The sequence below is a fragment of the Silene latifolia genome, chromosome 2 (genome assembly GCF_048544455.1).
Source record: "Silene latifolia isolate original U9 population chromosome 2, ASM4854445v1, whole genome shotgun sequence".
Taxonomy (NCBI): domain Eukaryota; kingdom Viridiplantae; phylum Streptophyta; class Magnoliopsida; order Caryophyllales; family Caryophyllaceae; genus Silene; species Silene latifolia.
In genome coordinates, this window is record NC_133527.1 from 94,437,771 (window position 1) to 94,451,131 (window position 13,361).

A 13,361-nucleotide genomic window follows, 5' to 3' on the forward strand; every position below is an offset into this window, starting at 1 on the left:
GTTGATAGTTATTAGCTTTGTCATACGCATAGTCTACGAGTTTCTGTTCAAATATAGCTGACTGTTTTGAGTTGACCTGATAAATTGGCAAATTACTCCATAAATTCTAAGGTTTAGAGCCCATAACTGGTGACATTCATGACCAGTTCATTAGGAATTGAGAGTAGTACTCCTTGCATAGCATGTTCATCATTTTTGCACTTTTATGACATTCAATTTCTTGTCAAATGCACACATTCGGGTTTGTGGTCGGTGTCACATGCAGGGAGGTGCTTGAAAATTTCCCCCTTTTCTTATATTTTCACCCATTTAGCTCCACTTAAGCCAAAACTTGCCTTTTTGACCCATTAGCTACATCCAAACCTGAGCATGCCTAGTCAAGCTAGTTTAGTATGTCTTTTGTGGTATGATTTTCCGTCTGCAGTTTGGACCGCATCTTTTTATATGAAGTTGGTGTAAATAGAGGAAGGAGAAAAAGAAAAAAAAAATAATTGAAAAAAGAGTGAAAACGTGAAAAAGAAAGAAAAAGGAAAAAAAAGGAAAAAAAAAACAGAAATCACGTTGTACAGTGATGAAAAAGAAGAAAAAGAGTTGAAAAAAAAAGTGTGATTTATATCATTTGATTCATTTAGACGGTGTTAAAAAAGGAAAGTTTGTGACCGTCTAACTCCTCCATTCTTTTTCCATATTTTTGAGGAGATTAAGTATGAGTTTAGTGAGATGTGTGCCAAATGAAGGGCACTTGAGCTTTATTTTTCAGTCAGTTGAGATTCGGATGTTTTTATATGGTCCTGTTAGGAACTAGCTTGACGTTTTTACCTCTACATTACCATAACTTGTTTTGCTTTTTCTCACCTGAACCTCACTATTCCCATACTAGTTGTAAGCCCTCGGCTGTGACGGACATTATTGGTTGGAGTGTGTGCATTAGTACTTGAATTGTCTTTCATTTTTGTTGCATGCATGCTATGTAGGTCGCAGTTAGGTGAGTGACTGTCCTTCCTTCTCTCTTTTACATATAACATTCACCTTTTGCTTCATGAGAGAAGAGTGACCACGAGAGAGTCCGATTTTGTTGGTCTTGCAAGGTCGATAGGTTGGCTATATTTCTGAACAGCTTATAACTCGTTTGCGTGTTGACTGCTTAGCTATAACTGTTAATTTTTGTTGCATTAAATTGGTTCAAGTAGACAAGTTAAGCTAGCTCTGAGTTTTCATTTCCGTTCCATTAGTTGCATTTTAGTTTACTCGAGGACGAGTAAAGGTTCGGTTTGGGGAGATTTGATACGTGCATATTGTATAGTCTTTTTAGCCTATTTTAGCACGTATTTCCATGCATTTTTGTACTGTTTATATAGTATTATGCCCCGAATTGGCTACTTTGGTTCGTTTTGTCCGTTTTGTAGAAATGAACGCGAAAGTAGTGGAATCGTATCATTTTTCGTCCTTTTGCATGCATTTTGAGGAGACGGGATTTTCTGGAGTGAGATACTGCATTAGAATGCGTGAAGGCGCGGTTTACGAGGCAGTCGGGCACGAGTTTAGGCTGATTTGAAGGAAGAAGACTCGATCGAGTGGTTTTATTGCTCGATCGAATGGTTTTTATAGCCTTGGTTGATCGATCGAGTAGTTATTTACTCGATCAAGAAGTGCTGAAAAGAGAGGTTACTCGATCGAGTAACTATTCTACTCGGTCGAGTAGATTTTCTGGAGTTTTGCTCGATCGAGTGGATTTATTCTACTCAATCGAGTGGTTTGTTCTGGCGTGGGCTTTAATTAGCCCGTAAGCTTGTTTTAGCTTTTGGACTTAGTTTGTTTTCTATTTAAACTTACGTTAACTAGGTCATTAGCATCAGATTTTAAGCTATCATTTTTATTCATCTTCACAAATAAAAAAGATTGTGTTACTTTCTCCTTCACTGTAACTTTATTTCGGGATTATTTCGCTCGGATTTACGTGTTCTTTACGCCGGATTCGCACGATTGTAATCTCTTTCTCCCTTCTTAATAATAATCTCCATTTCGTTTACTTTAATTCTTTGTTTTGCTTTATTTAATTTCTGCCCTAATTCTCTTTTATGCAATTTAATTATCGTTTTTATATGTTGAATGCTGGTTATTTATCTGCTGTTAGTTTTGATAGTATTAATAGCAATATGAGTAGCTAATTCTTTTTCATGTTGGGATTAAGGGATCTACGGTAGAAATGTGACGATGTAGTGAATAGTTTAGATGAATTAATTGTGAGATTCTGTCACTATAGCAATTTAACTGTATTTTACCGACTTAGTTGAGTGCACGCTTCTGAGTCACCCTTTTAATCTGGCTAAATTTAATCCTGGATCAGAAGATTGGACTAAATAGGCTTGCTATGAACAGTAGACTACCCTGACGAGGACGGAAGTTAAGTTAGTGGAAGTTTAGGATAGAAAGTGGACCGGAAGGACCTTTCCATATCCGTCTCGCATTAATTTGTCTAAGTTGTTTACAGTCGAGTCACTGGACTACCGTAGTGAACCGACATCCTGACATGACCCTTCTCTATTTGATATTTTAATTCTATTTCTCTGCCTTTACTGCTCTTTTACCTGTTTCTCTTTCTTTTAAACCTTTAGTTTAGAAAACCAATTTAAACAACCCCCATTTGTGACCAAATAGACGGACTTCTACAGATATCTTGCCTCCCTGAGGAGATCGGCCTGACTTCCCTAGCTATATAATTAGTTTAGTTAGTTTATTTTTGATGGGTACACGACAGCCCTGTCAATCACTAGTAGGCAACCGGTGATATTTGACTTCTTTTTTTCTTTCCATCCCTTAATATTAGCAGTCATCTCTTCAAAGACATTATCACACCAATCATAGTCTCTAATTTTAGTCACATCCGCAACAGACTTAACAAGTTTTAAATCTAGGGTTTTATTCGTATTGGGCGCTAGGAAAATGGACATGCTATATAGAACAAACATTCTCTTAAACTCATCACCAGCCTCAGTACACGCCATCAATCTATCATGCACATCCTTCACATTAATTTGAGCAGAAGTACCTTTCACACCAAACTTCGGCCTCCAATCATTTTTCATTTTGGTCTCGGTCGGAGTAGTGGTATTTCGCCTTTTTGCGGTGGTTACTTTATCACCTGTCCTAGGAAGTAGAAACATGTCATGGACATCATGCTTTGACAGTAGAAAATCCAACTTTTTTGTTCTAAACATATTGTTAGAACAGTCATATGCTTTCAAGACCCGATTCGGGATTCTATGTGGTAGTTGAGTTACCTTTAACTCCAACAAACCTCCAAATCCAATATCCCTTACAGCCTTCTGTTGTTCTTCATTTAAGTTCTTAACCAACTCAACCAACTTTTTTGGCCTACACTTAGTCTGAAATTCTGTTCCCTTCTTTTTATGTACCTTAGGCTGCTCAACTTCTTCAATTGCGACTTCTTTGTTGGTGTTTTGTTCCACCAGCTCCATAGTATTGTGTTCTTTGTTATTCTTTTTTTTCCTACGTTTATACTTCTTTAATGTTGTTTCTTCAACATTATCAATTGCTGCTATTGGCCTCTTTTCCCCAATGGTTGTGTTAGGTTCATCTGTAACTGCCAGTTCCATTTTCTTGCTAGTAAATATCTGCATTTAAAATTTTAATAGTATCACATTCTGTGCTTAATAGTATTAGATCATATAAACAACAGTATCACGTTACAATATAATATCACAACCTATCCTTAACAGTGTCACACCTTATACTTAGCAGTATCACTGGTTAAAGAAATGTTTCTCAATTGACCTAAACTATCAAATTTAAATAGTATCACTACCTACTCTTAATAGTATCACACTTATATCAACAGAAAACGAGACATTCCTCATTAACAAGTCGAAATTTACTGGTTAACACTAAATTTCACATTGAACAATAGCTAACCCTATTTTTCGCGATTGAAACAAACAAAACAATTAATAAACATCTACAACTACAATCGATCATAGTTTTTTGTTCAATGTATCCATGTTATCAACAAAATACTGTTTAAACTCATCAACAACTAAGACATTGTATAAATTTACAACAACAACTTGAAAGTAAGCGTTTAAACTCATTAACAAGTCGAAAATTAGTGCTTAAATGCTATTTTTATCATATATTTGAACTTGATTACAGTAATTAAGAACAAAATCAATATGTATAATCAAATAAAACTGCAAAAGATGAACAAAAATCGCAAAAATGTAATAGAAAGTGATTAGAGCGTACCTCGACGATTCTTCAATCTATTTTTGAAATTCAGCTGATATTATGCAAAGGATTGAACGACTGAATCTATATTGTTGAAATTCAGTTGATATCGTCTTTGAATCTTTAGGTTTTTGCGGATTTTCAGTGAGATTTTTTAGGGAGTATTTGTTTTTGTGTGATTTTTAGAGACAGAAACAGTTTTTAAAAAAATGAACGGTTTTTCTTCTTTTAGAAGTTTAAGCGCCTTTTTTCTGTCAATTTCTAGCGTGATATTCTTTTGCCTTACGCGTGATATTGTGGATGGACTCATGGACTCAAATATTTAGGTGGACTCACCGGATCCCGCCTATATATATATATATATATAGAGATTGGATTTGGTGATTTTGGTTCTTATGGTGAGTTGTGAGTTGGGGGAATCTCAACCATTAGATTAAATTAGAGATGAGTGGCCAAGATTAATCTTAATTTGTATAAAAAAGATTGTTATTTAGTTTATTTTCTCTTTTTTCTAGTGCTACTCTTTTTTTTTTACTTTAATTTTTTTTATCTTTTTTTTTTACCTCGTGTTATTATGCTTTTTTTTACAACTTTGATTTTTTTTTCTCTTATGTTTTTCTCTAATTTTCTCATTATGTTACCTTTTTTCTTTTTCTTTTTGTACCAAATTTTTTTTTGCTTGAATTTTTTTTCACTCTTATTTTTAACCTCGTGTTATTATGCTGTTATTGTGCTTTTTTTTTTAACTTGATTTTTTAACGACTTTGATTTTTTTTTTCTCTTTTTTTTTTTTACCACATGTTATTGTCTTTGTTATTTTATTCCGTTTATTATTGTGATGCTATTCTCATTGTTTTTGATTTTTTTACGACTTTGATTTTTTTCTTTTTTTTTACTACGTGTTATTGTCTTCATTATTGTTACTCTTTCATTTGTTATTGTGATGTTATTCTCATTGTCACTTTAATTTTTTTTAGGAATTTGATTTTTTTTTACCACGTGTTATTTTGCTGTTATTCTACTATTATTCTGCTACTATTGTGATGTTATTCCGGTTTCACTTTTGATTTTTTTTACTACTTTGATTTTTTTACTTTTTTTTTACCCCATGTTATTGTGCTGTTATTCTGTTGTTATTGTGATGTTATTCCAGTGTCACTTTGATTTTTTTTTACTACTTTTGATTTTTTACTTTTTTCTACCACATTATATTGTGCTGTTATTCTGGTGTTATTGTGATGTTATTCCGGTGTCACTTACATTTTTTACTACTTTGATTTTTTTACCCTTTCTTTTACCACATGTTATTGTGCTGTTATTCTGGTGTCATTGTTATTCTGGTGTTATTGTGATGTTAATCCGTTGTCACTTTGATTTTTTTTACTACTTTGATTTGTTTACTCTTTTTTACCACGTGTTATTGTGCTGTTATTCTGGTGGTATTGTTATTCTGGTGTTATTGTGATTTTATTCCGGTGTCACTTTGATTTTTTTACTTTTTTTTCCCGTGTTATTGTGCTGTTATTGTAGTGTTATTGTGATGTTATTGTAGTTTTCTCCGTGTTTTATTGGAGTATTATTCTGTTGTTATTGTAGTGTTATTGTGGTGTTATTGTAATGTTACTTCACACACCATATCATCAACAAACACAACAATTACATTCCCAACACCTCAAACATATCGAACTTGGATGTCTTTTGCACTGTTTGTTCAATGTTTCATCATCACATGATATATCAACACCCGCAAAATCTTATTTCAGACGGGCACTTTTCCCGTCTGAAATAAGACCGACAAAATGTACCCATTTTTTAATAAAATGTAAGCAGTGAATCTACAAAATGTTATCACAAGAGGTGTCATTTTTTACTCTGAAAATAGTGGGAAAAATAATGGTAACATGTTATCAGAAAAATACAAACATTTTACTGTCAAATGATAACATGTTGTCCGTTTTATTTCAGACCAAAAGTAATGATCTGAAGCAAGACGCACTGATCAACACCAAGTACTGCACCGAAACCGAGCCCAACTTTTTTGTCACCAATCTAAAACAAGCAGACAACCCAGAAAAGAACACCATTCGAGTCTCCATTATTTGATTGCGGCACCGAAACCGATACCAATGGTCGCCAAAATCACCATCAGGCCATCAATCTACATAAGCGCATCAACAATTTCAAACCCACAATGGAGCTCGACACTTTTGAAATCATTCGTCCGGTGCATCAGGAGCAGGTGTAAATATTCAGACGGTGGAAATGCTCTACGCCTCTGTTGAATTCAGGCCACATCGCCTTGTTTGCCCTCCTGCACCACCGTGCTCATCCATCTCAAGTCCACCCTCAACTTTGCTCCACCATGACAACCACAGTTACTCTCCTTCGTCCACCTACACCACGCCTGCAATGAAATTAAACCATTCATCTTCAACTTTTATGTGATGGTCTCACCCTTATATTCTTAATCGTAATAACTTCGATTATTGAATGAGTAGTCTTTAGAAATGACTAAAAAAATCAAAATAAAAAACAATCAAAGTGTAATCACAAAATGAATTCTAAATTGCAACAAATTACTTAACATGTTTGCATATCAATTAGGCACATAAAGTCAACTCCAACGTATCAACAGAGACACAAATCAAATAAACAATTAATATTCCATAAAAGAAAAAAGAGTACCTTAAAATAGTCGTCAGAATAAGCATAAGAAGGTGGAATATGTGGGCAGAAAGAGGATCAGAAACCCATATTTGAGTTGTTTGGCACATGAGTGACCCTTAATTCAATCTAAAACAACTAATCAAACTCTAAACAAATGATAACTTTGATGATGATTCCAGAAATCAATTTTTGATTAGAGGCTGCATACCTAATTAATAATTTTGACGATGATTCAAGAAATCGATTTTTTATTTCGACGTGCTAATAAAATCAGGAGAGTTTGTGCGAAGAAGCTTTCTTGATAAATTGTGTTCATGTGAGTCGTCTTTAATTTCCTTGAACAATTATTGATAACTTTCATTGGAATGTGTTTTTAGGGAGAAGATTTGGGGATGTGATTTCAGACAATTAATAGAAGAGAGAGAAAGAAAAAGTAAACAGTGAGACCCAGGTGACTGATTAAAAAGTCGCGCGTATTATTTATTGTTACTTGTTTGGTGCAATCTCAGCCGTAAGATCTTTTTTATCTAGTGGTCCAGATTTCCATGCACACAAACTCACAACTCACCGTAAGAACCCAACTCACGAGATCCCGCCTATATATATATATATATATATATATATATATATATATATATATATATATATATATATATATATATATATATATATATATATAGAGAGAGAGAGAGAGAGAGGCGGGATCTCGTGAGTTTGGTTTTTATGGTGAGTTTGTGCTTTAAAATATGATCCATTGATTTAAGGGAAACCAACACCTGAGATTGAAACTAAAAAGAAAAAAAAAGTCTGACATCGTATATCGTCTTTCTTCCCTATAATTCTATCTTCATTCTCCCTCCACCTCCAAACCAAAAAGAAAACCCAGATTTGGTAAAAAAAACGATTAAAAAATAAAAAATACCTAGAATTTTGGGCAAAATTAGTATACTAGCAATGATATCTCCTGGAATTTCACGAATTCTACCATTACATTCAACAATATCGTCAATTTTTGACATTTTTGGTGCCCAAATATGGATTGTGTTGCCTCTTGCGTTTCTTCAAGTGATTTTTAAGCATTTCGAGTCCCCAACATTGATGCAGTAAGAATTCAAACATCCGTCATCGTTGTTGGGCGATTCATAACTAAATTTATTTATACTGCCCAAGTCCCGATTTAAGATTAAGGAAGAGATTGGGTTTATTGTCTTAAACTCTGGGTTCGGTTGATGAATAATTGAAAGATTGGGTTAATTAATTAAGAAAGGCAAATGGGGAAGAGATTAGGTTTATTGTCTTAACCTTTCTGACGACTGATGACGGAGCTGTTTGGATCTAGGCTGCATCTGGACTGAATGACTTCGGTCTTCAGTTGTAGCGTGGTGGTGGGCTTCAGAGGAGTGCGTATGTGAGCCACGACTGGCCTCATCGTGGTGATGGAGCATGGGAGACAGGGAGAGCGGAGCCATGGTAGTAGCGTGGTTGAGTCAAGTCGGAGGCCAGGCTCGGAGTTGCAGGTGACAATTGTGCTTATCAGTGGTGTCGAGGCTGGGTTCAGAGGAGAAACAGGGGTTGAGTCTCGTTTCTGGGTTGAGCCATAGTGATGGTCGATGTCGGGTTGAGTAACAAGTCAAGGTGGCTGCTGGTTGCGCACCATATGAGCAGGGGCTGCAATGGTGGTCGAATTGGGTTAATTAAGTGGAGGATGGTTGTTATACAGAATTTGATAGAGGAGGATGAAGGTGGTTGTGGATTGGTGATGAATTTGTTGATGGCGAAGAACGAGTGGATGGGGAGGACGAAAGTGGTGGTTGTGGAGGCGAGTGAGGAATGTTGGTGTCGCCGCTGCTGGTGGATGCGGGTCTGTTTGGCACTCGATTTAGGATTCGAGCTAAGTGCTCTGGCGAAAATGAGTAGGGGAGATGAGTATGGCTGTGGTCGATTATAGTCTGAGTGGTACGTCAGACTTTAGCTATCAACAATGTGCTAACCACTCAAGGGAGATACAAGACCGACAAAAAATGCGATTTAAAGTTATGACCATCCATAAATAATGTTTTTCAGGTGCTTGTATAAAAAATTAGCACGATGAGAAAATTAGATAATCGTGAGAATAACAGAAGAATAACAGTACAATAACACCACAATAACACTAGAATAACAGTACAATAACACCACAATAACAGTAATATAACACCAGAATAACAGTACAATAACAGCAGAATAACAGTACAATAACACCAGAATAACAGCACAATAACACGTAGTAAAAAAAGAGTAAAAAAATCAAAGTAGTAAAAAAATTAAAGTGACACCGGTATAACATCACAATAACACCAGAATAACAATAATACCAGAATAACAGCACAATAACATGTGGTAAAAAAGAGTAAAAAAATCAAAAGTAGTAAAAAAAATCAAAGTGACACCTGAATAACATCACAATAACACCAGAATAACAATAACATCAGAATAACACGTGGTAAAAAAAAAAGAAAAAAAAATCAAAGTCGTAAAAAAAATCAAAGTAAAAAAAAAAAAGCACAATAACAGCATAATAACACGAGATAAAAAAAACGAGAAAAAAAAAATTAAAGTAAAAAAAAAACAAAGTGAAAAAAAAAATCAAAGTCGTAAAAAAAAAGCACAATAACAGCATAATAACACGAGGTAAAAAAAATTAAAGTAAAAAAAGAAAAAGTAACACTAGAAAAAAGAGAAAATAAGTAAATGACAGTGGTTTTATATGACAGGTAAGATTAGATCTTGACCATTCATCTCTAATATAATCATACCTTTGATGTTTATGGATCTGTTGATAATGGAGTAGAAAAATTTGGGTACAAATTGGTTGATTCAACTTATTACGAGGGCTTTCTAAGATCTCTATTTTAGTCCCAAGTGTTACTCACATCATTTTGGTTAATTGTCTTAAGACTTTACCGATTATTTTCTGCACGTAGACCCTCACATTATAAATTAAACATCCTATATCACCGTACAACTTTGCACGGGTCTTAAACTAGTTCACATATAATACAATAATATTGTTTGGGCTAAAATTAACACAACAATGGAAGCCCACTTAATAAAATGAAAGCTATGGAAGGAGTGATAAGGAGGAAGGAAGCCCGCGGATGGAGAAAGGGAAAACGGGCTCAAGGAAGATTAGAAGCCCATCGTGGAAGGCGTCCAGATTAAGGAAAGAAGTGTCAGGGAGAAGATAGGGAGAAGTTAGGGAGATCAGGGAGAATTGGCAAGGGAGTTCGGGTTTGGAAAGAGTCCTTATGGAAATTATATTCCCTTTCCATATTCAAGGTAGGACATATCTAGGGTTCTTACTCTATAAATAGCCAAGGAAGCGAATCAAGAAGGCATTCATGGGACACGCCACATTCACGTCCACATTCAAGATCACACCTCGACATATCATACTCAAATATACGTTCGTCTTGGATCTTGCAGGCCTGACGCCTAGGGCCAGCAGGATTAACCTTGTGCCACGATTGTAATCATCCTCCTATTCATATAGTGCAATACTTGGCAGGGTACCGTCCCTCCCGCGGTTGTTCCCACATTGGATTTTTCGCGTCACCAAATCTTACGTGTCAATTTACATTACGCACTTTATTTTTCTATTTATTTGTTGACATACGAACGAACATACACATAACCAACGAGTAAGACTACAATGACCCTAATTAATCGACTTGGGTAAAAATACCTAAACAGTTTGGCGCCCACCGTGAGGCATTGTGGTCGTCAATCGTTGATATTCTAGATATACAATGGAAAAGCAAGCATCTGAAGCCGTGTCAGGGAGCAGGCAACCATCGCCACCACCACCGTCTACCCAAAATCAAACATCAACAGTGGCCACGCAGGCTCCCGGACACACCTCAAGAATCATACCGACAACAAAAGCCTCTCTACCTCCCAGGACTCCTGTTGTCGTGACCCAGGCCAGGTCAGATAAGGGAAAAGCAAGTTCAGGCATCACTCCGCCACCTAGTCCCACACAAATCTTACTCACCGGCGTGGAAAATCTTCAAAAAGCTATGGAAAACATGAGAGAAGACCAAAGGAGAGTAGATACTGAAGCAAGAAGGAGAGACAGAGAGCTCTGGGCGCAGATTGATATCCTAAAACAGCATTCTGTCACTCGAGTAAGTGGGACAGGTGAAGGAAGGTCTCCTTTGGTAGATCTGACACGGGGAGCATCGGCAAAGCGTGATATACCAATGAACTAATAACAAGATTAGATTTGGCTACAAGATGCGTCGATGGAAGAATAACCCCACGAGGGTTAGGATACCTCACACCGGATAGGCCGGCGATCGGCTAACCGCATAGGGACACGACAGGTGGCCTCCCCCCGTCAAGAAGATCTTGCAACAATCGATCGGACACCGTAGCAAGATCCGAGTCAAACCAAAAGTGAACCGGGCAGGGACAATCGTTACTAAAACCCCCCGTCACGGAGCCTATCGTAACCTTCAAGAACCCGAATCAAGAGGAAATATGCAGACAGCTGACAGACGGACCCCGGATTCAGCCAGTATAACCAATCAGCAGTACTTGGAACTAAAGGAGATTCTGAGTAGGGTCCCAGGGCTACCACCACCACTCGAGAAAGCAGCTCTAGACAGTTACGCCGATTCACCATTCGTGGACACCATATCCATCACAGCCATGCCAAAGGGATTCACAAATCCAAATATGCCTCTCTTCGACGGCACAGCAGATCCCTTTGATCATATTAGCCAGTATAAGCATAAAATGATGACGGTAATAAATGACTATAGGGCAAGTCAAGGAGGCTGCATGTGCAAAGGATTCGGTCCACCCTAACAGACCGACACTTCGATGGTTTGTCACCTACCCAACAGTCGATATCTACATTTGCTTTGAATTGGTGAACGCATTTACTCAACGATTCGCAAGCGCAGAAAGCCACGGAAACACGCAGGAGACCTGTACAGAATCGTCCAGGGAGCAGGACAGAGCATTGGAGAATACAATACTAGGTTCAACAATGAGAAGGTAGCAGTACGAGAATGTGATGTCTCAACAGCAGTAAAAGTCTTCAGAAGAGGCCTCCATCACGACTCCGACCTATACAAGCAGTTAACCATGCATCCATGCCATAGTTTCGAAGCAGTACAGGAGAAGGCAGCTGCCGCAATCAGGTTGGAGGAAGATGTCTTAGCTAAAGCCAGCTTGCTAAGCGCGCCTAGTATCTCTAGTACCTCAGTCGTGGAAAAATCAGGAAGAAAGCAAACCACCAGCAAGAAGGATGAGAGGTATAGACCATACGGGATAGGAGTCTGTAGGGTAATATCCGTATAAAACCCCTTAAAACTAAGGACTATAACGTAATTTATCATGTGATTAATGGTCATAAACGAAAAACAAGAGAAACGATAAAAGAATAAGAATCAACCTCGGGTCCTGTGTAAAATCGGCCTAAGAACAGAAATCAACGCAGATTTCCTCCTAATCGTTGCACCCAAGATCGTCTGAGACTATGCCCCTTGTGCTAGAAATTGCTCTCTGATTGCCTTGCAATATTGAGAGAGCTTTTGTGAGTTTTTCTGATGTGAGATCTAGAATTTCAGAGAAAAAGGCTCCAAAACCCTAATTTTTCTTCAAATGAGAATGATTAGGTTAAATGGAGAGAAGGACTCTCCTTTTTTTCTATTCGGTCGACCGAATGCTAAGGGAGGGAGTGGACTTTCCACTTTCTCCTTATTTAACTCGTGGTCCGACTCGTTTTGCTAAATGTATATGACGGGTTTTAATCATAAATTGTTATCCGTTATCGGATATTAAAACATCGACTAATAACATGAATCAGTCGACATGTTAATACTTGTCCGACAATGACAATATTGTATAATTAATCAATTCAATATACATTAATTAAATATAACCGTTTATATTCAATTTACGAATTAACCGCTTAATTCACCTTAGCCAGTATTATTTAATCCGTATTAAATAAATATCTCAACATCGCGTTTGACTAATTATTAGTCAATAACTCCGACTAACCGCTTAGTCATATTAGGCATCAACATGACTGTATTTTCATACCGTCACATCTCTCAAACGTATCCTATAAGTGTGACTTTTAGAGACCAGTTGATCACCGCCATCTGTATGACAATAACGTCAAACTTATCTAGCAAGCCAACCGTTATTGATAAACGTGGACCAACTGATAATAATACAAAAGTATACCCTTTAATCCTTTTAGAGATTTAAATGTCATTGCACTAACTGTGGAGGACACCAGCCCCAACAAGCTCCCACTTGTCCGTACCGTTATGTACGTGCAATAACGTTATCCGCACTAACTGGAGGACACCGCTCCAACAAACTCCCACTTGTCCGTACAAGTGTATGTGCGATAACCGATTCTCATATCCATTTAAAATTTCTCCCAC

At 36.9% G+C, this 13,361-nt stretch overlaps 1 long non-coding RNA gene across 1 annotated transcript; it reads right to left on the minus strand.

Moving 5' to 3' along the window:
* Positions 1–6,088: 6,088 nt before the first annotated feature.
* On the minus strand, positions 6,089–7,367 carry LOC141642855 (uncharacterized). Its single transcript, XR_012543477.1, has 2 exons — positions 6,931–7,367; positions 6,089–6,649 (listed from the first exon to the last, which is right to left on the minus strand). It is a non-coding gene; the product is annotated as an uncharacterized LOC141642855 (long non-coding RNA).
* Positions 7,368–13,361: the final 5,994 nt, after the last annotated feature.